Below are 12,077 nucleotides of genomic sequence, written 5' to 3' on the forward strand. Positions count from 1 at the left end.
AGTGGGTGGCATCTGTCATCTCAGGGGTATGCTGGGGGAGGATTAAGGCTGCCTCCCCTCTGGTCCAGACAGTCTGGAGCACAAATATTTAAAGCCCCTGTCCACTGATGGGTTTCTTGTGGTTCCACACCTTCGCTACCCATCTCAGGTCGCTTGAGCTCCTTCTGGGTTGGCTCATATTCTGGGTCATCTTCTCCTCTTCACCCTGCTCAGCTTCAGCGACTTCTTCTCCCCCTGACCTCTTCTTCCTCTGCTGTGTATCCACTTTGGGGAATCCATCCACTTCTATGTCTTTCTGGGGCACCATCAAGGCTGATGTGCTCAATGGCACCAGGGTACATTTCCTCCTCCATTTGGTTGGCACCTGCATATGTGCTTCAGGCCCAATGTTGGTATGCGAATATTGTTGCCTCCTCTCATGCCATGTTCCATTGAGATGTGTCTGCAACCTTCTGTCTCTCCAATCCTAACTGAACCTTCATCCCGGCAATGTAGTGGCATTGTTCTTGAGGGCCTTCTGGACAGAGGCCTGCCTTGCGTTCTACCCATGTGAGCAGCTTGAACTTCTTGCCACTCCTTGGTGTGTTCATCCTTCTATCTCTGCACCATCTCCATTGGAACTGCCAGGAGCACTTTTGCTAAACATCCCTGCAGCCTTTGACCCATTCTTCTCTCGTGGAGGCCCCCCCATGACACCTCCAGCGACAAGTACTCCAATGACGCCTGGGCAAGGACACCACAAAGAGCGGCCTTAGAGATGGGGAGCGAGGCCACAATTTGAAATCTCCCTTCTCCATCTCCCACATCAACGGAAGCTAAGTGAGGGGGAACTCATCAGGAAGTATAAGGCACCGGCCCGGGCAATACGGGCACACCAGCAGGGACTAGGCCTGGTATGTAAAACCCAAAAGCGTAAGGGGGCAACACAACACAGACAGGTGGCAATCCGGGGGAGGGGGCCCAGTAAAAGGAGGGGCACATGCCTCAGGAGCGAAAGGGGCCTCCCCTCCAAGGGACTGGCAGCAAGGCAAAGAAGCAACACTTTCTAGGGGGTGCAGCAAGGCCTGCTTACAGAAGGCAGTGCCCACCAGCTAACCTGTGGCTCCCCTGACAGGCGGAGACCCCCAGGGATCACCACAGGGGGCCCGCAACATGGGCCATCAGCAACAAGTACACAACAGCAGGGGAAATATAAAGGAAACCCGGTCAACTCGGCTAGGTACCGCCAGAGAGGGTCCAGGCAACGACGAGGAAGGGCCGGACCTGGAACTCCCCTCCCCCAGTGATACACACTAAGAATTATCAAAGAATCAGCCTCATGGGCCCTGCCAGGTCATGTCGAAGTCCAGGGGAAGAGAACCGTCGACCCCATCAAAAGGAGGCAGGAAAACTCAAGAAGGTGCACTGACATAGATCTGTGATAGTGAGCCCAACAATCCCGGCGAGCTACAAATGTCAGTCGCTCACCTACAACTAGAAGGAAGTCAAGCGCAAGGTGAACAAGACCAGCCGGTGACAAAAACACTCCTCAAGCAGTACTTCAATGACTTTGCGACAAAATAGCTAACACAGTACAAAAACTAATGGACATTCTGAGAGAGAGGAACTAGCAGAGGGCCTGCAAGAGATACAAAGAGATATGAACACAATGGAGGAACGGGTGGACATCACTGAAAGAGCTATCCAGGAGCTAAATGAAAGACACCAGGAGATCCGACACCCTGTTGGAGAGCCTTGCAACGGCAACCCATAATCTAGAGCTCAAAGCCGAAGATCTGGAAAACAGATCCAAGAGATCCAACATCTGTCTGAAAGGTCTCCCTGAGGAGGTCCAGGACAGGGACATCGTCACAGTGGTCGGATCCATTTGTTTGCAGATTTCTTAGAAGCAGATGACTCACCAGACATACCATTTGAAAGGATCCATAGAGTGGGTCCCTGCAGGCAGGAACCAGGAGCAAGGCCACGAGACGTGTTGGTAGCCCTCAACAAGTATACTACCAAAGAAAAGATACTCCTCAAAGCAAGAAAAGCAAAATACATATCCTACAACGGGCCAGAAGTGTATCTCTATCAGGACTTAGCCCAGATAACATTGTCAAGAGAAAGAGAATGGCCCCAGTGCTGTCAGTGCTGAGAGAGAAAAACGTCTGCAACAGATGGACATTCCCATTCGGGTTGCTCTTTGAATGGCAGGGGAAGTGTAGGAATCAAGACCCGGACCAGGTTTGGGTTGCTGAAATTATACTTTATTCATGTGATTTTAAACTAATGAAAATATAGTCCATGAGCTCCTTGAGAGTTACTCCACTCTTAGGCAGTCTTCCAGGTGCAGGATTTAAACCCTCCTAAGTCTCCTTGTTGTCCGGATAGGCCCACCAGTTGTTCCTTCTCTCCTCGTCCTCTTCGTATGACTAGGAAAATCAACAACAAACGCTGGATTAGTTCCCGGGCTTTTATATGATGTGAGTGACTTGCTTCCCCCCCAATGGAAAGCTTCCCTGTCAATCAGACTTCTCAATGGCTGGTATTGCCATGTCCCGCCTCCTTTAAAGGCTGCCGTGGTTTCCCAGAGTGGCTGATTCTGCTGCCTGCCAGAAGAGTCCCGCTCCCAGGCAACTCCATCCCGTGAGTCCCTCCCCCCTTTTGAAGTCTCTCCCTCTCGCCATGTGTGTTTGTTTCTGTGGCCGTTCCAGAGCGGACCGCCCTGCCGAGCAAGCCGTCTCTCCCTTCTCTCCCTTCCTGGTGGGGAGAGACGCTCGGCGGGCCGTGTGGGCCGGCTCTCCGTGACTGCCCGTGTTTCCCGCGGGTTCGCCGTCACCAACCCGGCTCCCGGGCTGCAAGCCACGGCGTTACCCTTGGCGGGTTCAGGTAAGGCTGGGCGAGAGGGGGCCGCTCTTTTCATGTCGCGGCCCGTTGCCGCGATCCTGTAGAGTCCCGGGGAGAACGGGTGGGACGGGGCTGCGTTTTCTGTCTCGCGGCCCATTGCCGCGATCCCGCGGAGTCCCGCTACCCCTCCCGGCACCCCCTCCACTCCAGGCCCCTTCTCACATCTCCCCATCACAAACCCTGGCCGATCGGGCAAGGGAGCATTCCGGGACAGATAGTCAGCCACCAACTGGAAACCCGCAGGTCTGTGTAAGGTAAGGAAATCGAACGGTTGAAGAGACAGGAACCATCTGAGTACCCGCTGGTTGGTATCTTTATGTCTTGCGAGCCACTGTAAGGGGGCATGGTCGGTATACAACGTAAAGCAGCGACCCAAGAGATAATACCTGAGGGTCTCTACCACCCATTTGATGGCCAAACACTCCTTCTCAATAGTGGAATAGGCCTCCTCGTGAGGTACAAGCTTCCTGCTCACGAAACAGACGGGTTGAAGTTCGCCCCCTTGTTCCTGTGAAAGAACTGCTCCCAGCCCCTGATTCGACGCGTCCGTCTGAAGAAAAAATTGTCTATGGAAGTCGGGGCACCGAAGTATTGGATTTGAGGTGATCCTCTGCTTTAGGACATCGATAGCTTCCAAAGCAGCGGTGTTCTTGGTCAAATCGGGAGACCCTTTGTTCCTTAAAGCGTCAGTTATTGGAGCTGCCACCGAGGAGAAATCTGGGATAAATCTACGGTAGTAGCCTATGAAACCCAAAAAGGCACGGATCTGTTTCTTCGTGGATGGAGTAGGAATCTCGTGGATGGCCTGGATTTTCGAGAATTGCGGTCGTATCGCGCCTCCGCCTACCAAGTGTCCCAGATATTTCGTCTCGTGTGCCCCTATCACTGTTGTCTTCGGATTAATGTGTAGGCCTGCCTTAAACAACTCAGACACCACCTGTTCCAAGTGGCGTACATGTTCTGTCCAGGTCGTGCTATACACGACGATGTCGTCTAAGTAAGCCGCAGCATAATTCTCATGGGGACGTAGTATGACATCCATCAGTCTCTGGAAGGTGGCTGGTGCACCGTGTAGCCCGAATGGCAAAACCTTGAATTGGTATAGACCTTGGGGAGTGGTAAAGGCAGTCTTTTCCCGGTCCGTAGATTTCAAGGGAATCTGCCAATAACCCTTAGTTAGGTCAAGCGTGCTTAGGAAGTTGGCGGATCCTAGCCTTTCCAACAGCTCGTCCATTCGTGGCATAGGATATGCTTCATAATTGGAGATCGTATTTAATTGTCGGTAGTCCATACAAAATCTAATAGTATCATCGGGCTTTGGTACCAACACTATCGGGGATGACCATGGGCTGGTTGAGGGTTCAATTATATCCATACGGAGCATCTTTTCTACTTCGTTTCGGATAACCATCCTTCGTGCTTCTGGAATACGATAGGGTCTTAGTCTAACAATCTGTCCGGGATCGGTTTTGATCTCGTGTTCGATTAAATTGGTCCTCCCTGGTAAGGCCGAGAACGCTTCTCCAAAGGGAGACAGTCTGGTCAAAAGTTCTGACTTCATGGAAGGAGTCAAGATGGTTCCCCATTGCACGTCTTCTAGCTTGCCCTGTTCATGATTCACGTTTTGTTCTGAGGTATCCTCACCGGCATCCATTGTGGCTACCAATACAGGCGCGTTCCATGCTTTTAGCAGGTTCACATGGTATACTTTGTCTGGTGTGGCACGATCGGGTTGGTGGATCCGATACGTCACAGGGCTGAGTACCTCCTTAACTTCATAAGGACCTCTCCATCTGGCCAATAGCTTGTTAGTACTGGTGGGTAGTAGGATTAGTACTTGGCCTCCCATTCGGAAAGTTCTCATCCGACTTCCTTTGTTATAAATGTTCTCCTGGTTTGTCTGTGCGTGTCCCAGATTCGTCTCGGCCATCGAGCGGAGTGCTGTCAAATGTTCCTTCAACTCTTCGGTGTACTCTGTTAAAGAGATCTCATCCGAAGTCTCCCATTCTTCTTTTACAAGGTCCAAGATGGTTCGGGGTTGTCTTCCGAAAAGGAGCTTGAATGGAGAAAAACCGGTAGACGACTGTGGGGTGTCGCGTAATACCATCAAGACCAAGGGCAATATGCGGTCCCAGTTCTTCCCATCGGACCCGGTCACTCTCCGTATCATTTTCTTGATCGTTTTGTTGTACCTTTCGTCAAGGCCATCGGTCTGGGGATGGTATAATGAGGTGCGTAACTGATGTATCTACAGTCTTTCGCATACCTGCCGAAGTAAGGTGGACATAAAATTGGTCCCTTGGTCTGTGATAACTTCCGAAGGTAAGCCCACTCTTGCGAAGAAGGGAATGAGCTGGTCGCATAGTTGTCGGGCTGATGTTCCCTTCAAGGGAAAAGCCTCTGGATACCGCGTAGCATAGTCAACAATGACTAGTATATACTTGTATCCACAGGATGCGGGTTCTATTGGTCCAACAATGTCAATGCCTATCCGCTGGAAAGGAACGTTAATAAGGGTCATTTTCTGCAAAGGGGCTTTTGCTGGTAAGACGCCACTTGTTAGCTGGCAAGTGGGACACGCCTTACAGAACTGGGATACTTCACCGTATATACCTGGCCAGTAGAACCGTCTCAGTATGTTCTGCTGCGTTTTCAGGGAGGCCATATGTTCGCCGCAGGGGTGGTTGTGTGCCAGTTGCATTATGACCATTCTATGGGGTTTTGGTAATATCAATTGTTCCTTTACAGTCCCATCGTCCGCCTTATATTTTCTGTACAATAGTCCATGACGGAACATGAAGCCAGGTCCTTTTGTTACGTCTGGATCTTTCTCATTGGCCGCTCTCTCACGGGCTACCCGAAGGGTGGGATCAGTTAGGGTTTCCCCCCTCAGGGAGTCCTCATGATCCTCGGGTTGCCAGTTAATGGGTCGGGTCATGTAACTGGCTTGGCACCACTCTAGTCTATTCCGTCTTTTATGTCCGGGGGGGTTTCTAGAGTCACCTATGTTCGAGGTTCTGTTGCTCTTCGCTCTTTCTTTATCCAGTGCTTTACTAAAGTGGGGTAGGTCAGTTCCCAGGATCACTGGGGTGGGTAGTGTAGGAAGGACGGCAGCCTTTAATTGAGTGGTTTCATGGTTCACCTCTATCTGTACCTCTCTCATCGGGTATGTTTTAATGTCCCCATGTATACACTTTATCGGTATAGAAATGTTAGGTAAATTAGGGTTATTACTCACGGTGGGAGATATGGCTGTTTGTCGACTTCCGCTATCCAGCAGCGCCCGGGTCGGTCGTCCATCCACTCTTATATCCACGATGTATGGACCAGGGTTACGTACTTCCGGGTGTGGCTTCATGTAGCCAATTTCCATAGGTTCTGTGGTCTTCCTTCTGGGGCAAAACCGGGCAGTGTGACCCCATTCACCACACTCAAAGCACTGGGGTTGTCGAACTCCCGGGATTATGGGTGGCTGTCTCTCCTCGTATCCAGTCTTCCTTTCTTCTAGTTTCCTGGAGACCTCCTCCGGTTGCCTCCATCTGGTGTGTGCCACTTTTGGGCCTTTTTGTATCTGATGTTCAAAGTTCAGCGACGTCATCCTTCCTGGTATACTTGTTGAGGGGAAGCGACTGTACCCGGCCTTTTGATAAGCCGATGCAATGTCCACGGCTTCCGCCAATGTAGGCCTGTGGTGTTGCCTAACCCATCTTTGCATTGGGCTCGGCAAGGCTTCTATGAACTGTTCCAGGATTATTTTATCTAGGAGGGGTTGGTTGGCTGGTGTAGGGGATTGCATCCACTTCTCCGTCAGATCTTTAATGCGGTAATATAACTGCCTGGGACTCTCTCCGTTTCTTAACTTGGTGTCCCTTAGCTGAAGGCGATAGGCCTCCTCATCCAGGCCTAGACGGTCCAGTACAGCTGCTTTAATTTCCCCATATGGAGTGTTACCATTGGGGTTCACAGCCTGATATGCACCCTGCATTACCCCAGATAACAAGGGAGTCACATACTGTCCCCAGCGTTCAGGCGGCCATTGCGCATTTCTTGCAATCCTCTCAAAACTTGTGAAGAAAAAGGCTGGATCCTCTCCCTCCTTATACTTCTGGAGCAGGGTGGACGGCACCATGGGTTGGTTCCTCGTGCTGGTTACTGCATCTGTGAGCCTGACAATGTTCTCATGTTGTTTGTCCTGGGCCGTGGTCTGTAGGGTGCCCTGTAACTGGATGGCTTGCTGGAACGCCTGGCGATCAGCCACTGCCTGTTGTGTTTGCAGCTGTATTAATTGCTGCAACTGCTGTTGGCCATCCGTCAGGGTTTTAATTAGGGTCTCCATCGCGTTGTCGCTAATCCCACCTTCGTCGCCAATGTAGGAATCAAGACCCGGACCAGGTTTGGGTTGCTGAAATTATACTTTATTCATGTGATTTTAAACTAATGAAAATATAGTCCATGAGCTTCTTGAGAGTTACTCCACTCTTAGGCAGTCTTCCAGGTACAGGATTTAAACCCTCCTAAGTCTCCTTGTTGTCCGGATAGGCCCACCAGTTGTTCCTTCTCTCCTCGTCCTCTTCGTATGACTAGGAAAATCAACAACAAACGCCGGATTAGTTCCCGGGCTTTTATATGATGTGAGTGACTTGCTTCCCCCCAATGGAAAGCTTCCCTGTCAATCAGACTTCTCATTGGCTGGTATTGCCATGTCCCGCCTCCTTTAAAGGCTGCCGTGGTTTCCCAGAGTGGCTGATTCTGCTGCCTGCCAGAAGAGTCCCGCTCCCAGGCAACTCCATCCCGTGAGTCCCTCCCCCCTTTTGAAGTCTCTCCCTCTCGCCATGTGTGTTTGTTTCTGTGGCCGTTCCAGAGCGGACCGCCCTGCCGAGCAAGCCGTCTCTCCCTTCTCTCCCTTCCTGGTGGGGAGAGACGCTTGGCGGGCCGTGTGGGCCGGCTCTCCGTGACTGCCCGTGTTTCCCGCGGGTTCGCCGTCACCAACCCGGCTCCCGGGCTGCAAGCCACGGCGTTACCCTTGGCGGGTTCAGGTAAGGCTGGGCGAGAGGGGGCCGCTCTTTTCATGCCGCGGCCCGTTGCCGCGATCCTGTAGAGTCCCGGGGAGAACGGGTGGGACGGGGCTGCGTTTTCTGTCTCGCGGCCCATTGCCGCGATCCCGCGGAGTCCCGCTACCCCTCCCGGCACCCCCTCCACTCCAGGCCCCTTCTCACATCTCCCCATCACAAACCCTGGCCGATCGGGCAAGGGAGCATTCCGGGACAGATAGTCAGCCACCAACTGGAAACCCGCAGGTCTGTGTAAGGTAAGGAAATCGAACGGTTGAAGAGACAGGAACCATCTGAGTACCCGCTGGTTGGTATCTTTATGTCTTGCGAGCCACTGTAAGGGGGCATGGTCGGTATACAACGTAAAGCAGCGACCCAAGAGATAATACCTGAGGGTCTCTACCACCCATTTGATGGCCAAACACTCCTTCTCAATAGTGGAATAGGCCTCCTCGTGAGGTACGAGCTTCCTGCTCACGAAACAGACGGGTTGAAGTTCGCCCCCTTGTTCCTGTGAAAGAACTGCTCCCAGCCCCTGATTCGACGTGTCCGTCTGAAGAAAAAATTGTCTATGGAAGTCGGGGCACCGAAGTATTGGATTTGAGGTGATCCTCTGCTTTAGGACATCGATAGCTTCCAAAGCAGCGGTGTTCTTGGTCAAATCGGGAGACCCTTTGTTCCTTAAAGCGTCAGTTAGTGGAGCTGCCACCGAGGAGAAATCTGGGATAAATCTACGGTAGTAGCCTATGAAACCCAAAAAGGCACGGATCTGTTTCTTCGTGGATGGAGTAGGAATCTCGTGGATGGCCTGGATTTTCGAGAATTGCGGTCGTATCGCGCCTCCGCCTACCAAGTGTCCCAGATATTTTGTCTCGTGTGCCCCTATCACTGTTGTCTTCGGATTAATGTGTAGGCCTGCCTTAAACAACTCAGACACCACCTGTTCCAAGTGGCGTACATGTTCTGTCCAGGTCGTGCTATACACGACGATGTCGTCTAAGTAAGCCGCAGCATAATTCTCATGGGGACGTAGTATGACATCCATCAGTCTCTGGAAGGTGGCTGGTGCACCGTGTAGCCCGAATGGCAAAACCTTGAATTGGTATAGACCTTGGGGAGTGGTAAAGGCAGTCTTTTCCCGGTCCGTAGATTTCAAGGGAATCTGCCAATAACCCTTAGTTAGGTCAAGCGTGCTTAGGAAGTTGGCAGATCCTAGCCTTTCCAACAGCTCGTCCATTCGTGGCATAGGATATGCTTCATAATTGGAGATCGTATTTAATTGTCGGTAGTCCATACAAAATCTAATAGTATCATCGGGCTTTGGTACCAACACTATCGGGGATGACCATGGGCTGGTTGAGGGTTCAATTATATCCATACGGAGCATCTTTTCTACTTCGTTTCGGATAACCATCCTTCGTGCTTCTGGAATACGATAGGGTCTTAGTCTAACAATCTGTCCGGGATCGGTTTTGATCTCGTGTTCGATTAAATTGGTCCTCCCTGGTAAGGCCGAGAACGCTTCTCCAAAGGGAGACAGTCTGGTCAAAAGTTCTGACTTCATGGAAGGAGTCAAGATGGTTCCCCATTGCACGTCTTCTAGCTTGCCCTGTTCATGATTCACGTTTTGTTCTGAGGTATCCTCACCGGCATCCATTGTGGCTACCAATACAGGCGCGTTCCATGCTTTTAGCAGGTTCACATGGTATACTTTGTCTGGTGTGGCACGATCGGGTTGGTGGATCCGATACGTCACAGGGCTGAGTACCTCCTTAACTTCATAAGGACCTCTCCATCTGGCCAATAGCTTGTTAGTACTGGTGGGTAGTAGGATTAGTACTTGGCCTCCCATTCGGAAAGTTCTCATCCGACTTCCTTTGTTATAAATGTTCTCCTGGTTTGTCTGTGCGTGTCCCAGATTCGTCTCGGCCATCGAGCGGAGTGCTGTCAAATGTTCCTTCAACTCTTCGGTGTACTCTGTTAAAGAGATCTCATCCGAAGTCTCCCATTCTTCTTTTACAAGGTCCAAGATGGTTCGGGGTTGTCTTCCGAAAAGGAGCTCGAATGGAGAAAAACCGGTAGACGACTGTGGGGTGTCGCGTAATACCATCAAGACCAAGGGCAATATGCGGTCCCAGTTCTTCCCATCGGACCCGGTCACTCTCCGTATCATTTTCTTGATCGTTTTGTTGTACCTTTCGTCAAGGCCATCGGTCTGGGGATGGTATAATGAGGTGCGTAACTGATGTATCTACAGTCTTTCGCATACCTGCCGAAGTAAGGTGGACATAAAATTGGTCCCTTGGTCTGTGATAACTTCCGAAGGTAAGCCCACTCTTGCGAAGAAGGGAATGAGCTGGTCGCATAGTTGTCGGGCTGATGTTCCCTTCAAGGGAAAAGCCTCTGGATACCGCGTAGCATAGTCAACAATGACTAGTATATACTTGTATCCACAGGATGCGGGTTCTATTGGTCCAACAATGTCCATGCCTATCCGCTGGAAAGGAACGTTAATAAGGGTCATTTTCTGCAAAGGGGCTTTTGCTGGTAAGACGCCACTTGTTAGCTGGCAAGTGGGACACGCCTTACAGAACTGGGATACTTCACCGTATATACCTGGCCAGTAGAACCGTCTCAGTATGTTCTGCTGCGTTTTCAGGGAGGCCATATGTTCGCCGCAGGGGTGGTTGTGTGCCAGTTGCATTATGACCATTCTATGGGGTTTTGGTAATATCAATTGTTCCTTTACAGTCCCATCGTCCGCCTTATATTTTCTGTACAATAGTCCATGACGGAACATGAAGCCAGGTCCTTTTGTTACGTCTGGATCTTTCTCATTGGCCGCTCTCTCACGGGCTACCCGAAGGGTGGGATCAGTTAGGGTTTCCCCCCTCAGGGAGTCCTCATGATCCTCGGGTTGCCAGTTAATGGGTCGGGTCATGTAACTGGCTTGGCACCACTCTAGTCTATTCCGTCTTTTATGTCCGGGGGGGTTTCTAGAGTCACCTATGTTCGAGGTTCTGTTGCTCTTCGCTCTTTCTTTATCCAGTGCTTTACTAAAGTGGGGTAGGTCAGTTCCCAGGATCACTGGGGTGGGTAGTGTAGGAAGGACGGCAGCCTTTAATTGGGTGGTTTCATGGTTCACCTCTATCTGTACCTCTCTCATCGGGTATGTTTTAATGTCCCCATGTATACACTTTATCGGTATAGAAATGTTAGGTAAATTAGGGTTATTACTCACGGTGGGAGATATGGCTGTTTGTCGACTTCCGCTATCCAGCAGCGCCCGGGTCGGTCGTCCATCCACTCTTATATCCACGATGTATGGACCAGGGTTACGTACTTCCGGGTGTGGCTTCATGTAGCCAATTTCCATAGGTTCTGTGGTCTTCCTTCTGGGGCAAAACCGGGCAATGTGACCCCATTCACCACACTCAAAGCACTGGGGTTGTCGAACTCCCGGGATTATGGGTGGCTGTCTCTCCTCGTATCCAGTCTTCCTTTCTTCTAGTTTCCTGGAGACCTCCTCCGGTTGCCTCCATCTGGTGTGTGCCACTTTTGGGCCTTTTTGTATCTGATGTTCAAAGTTCAGCGACGTCATCCTTCCTGGTATACTTGTTGAGGGGAAGCGACTGTACCCGGCCTTTTGATAAGCCGATGCAATGTCCACGGCTTCCGCCAATGTAGGCCTGTGGTGTTGCCTAACCCATCTTTGCATTGGGCTCGGCAAGGCTTCTATGAACTGTTCCAGGATTATTTTATCTAGGAGGGGTTGGTTGGCTGGTGTAGGGGATTGCATCCACTTCTCCGTCAGATCTTTAATGCGGTAATATAACTGCCTGGGACTCTCTCCGTTTCTTAACTTGGTGTCCCTTAGCTGAAGGCGATAGGCCTCCTCATCCAGGCCTAGACGGTCCAGTACAGCTGCTTTAATTTCCCCATATGGAGTGTTACCATTGGGGTTCACAGCCTGATATGCACCCTGCATTACCCCAGATAACAAGGGAGTCACATACTGTCCCCAGCGTTCAGGCGGCCATTGCGCATTTCTTGCAATCCTCTCAAAACTTGTGAAGAAAAAGGCTGGATCCTCTCCCTCCTTATACTTCTGGAGCAGGGTGGACGGCACCATGGGTT

The sequence above is a fragment of the Ambystoma mexicanum genome, chromosome 2p, assembly GCF_040938575.1.
Source record: "Ambystoma mexicanum isolate Mex_15411 chromosome 2p, UKY_AmexF1_1, whole genome shotgun sequence".
In the NCBI taxonomy this organism is placed as follows: domain Eukaryota; kingdom Metazoa; phylum Chordata; class Amphibia; order Caudata; family Ambystomatidae; genus Ambystoma; species Ambystoma mexicanum.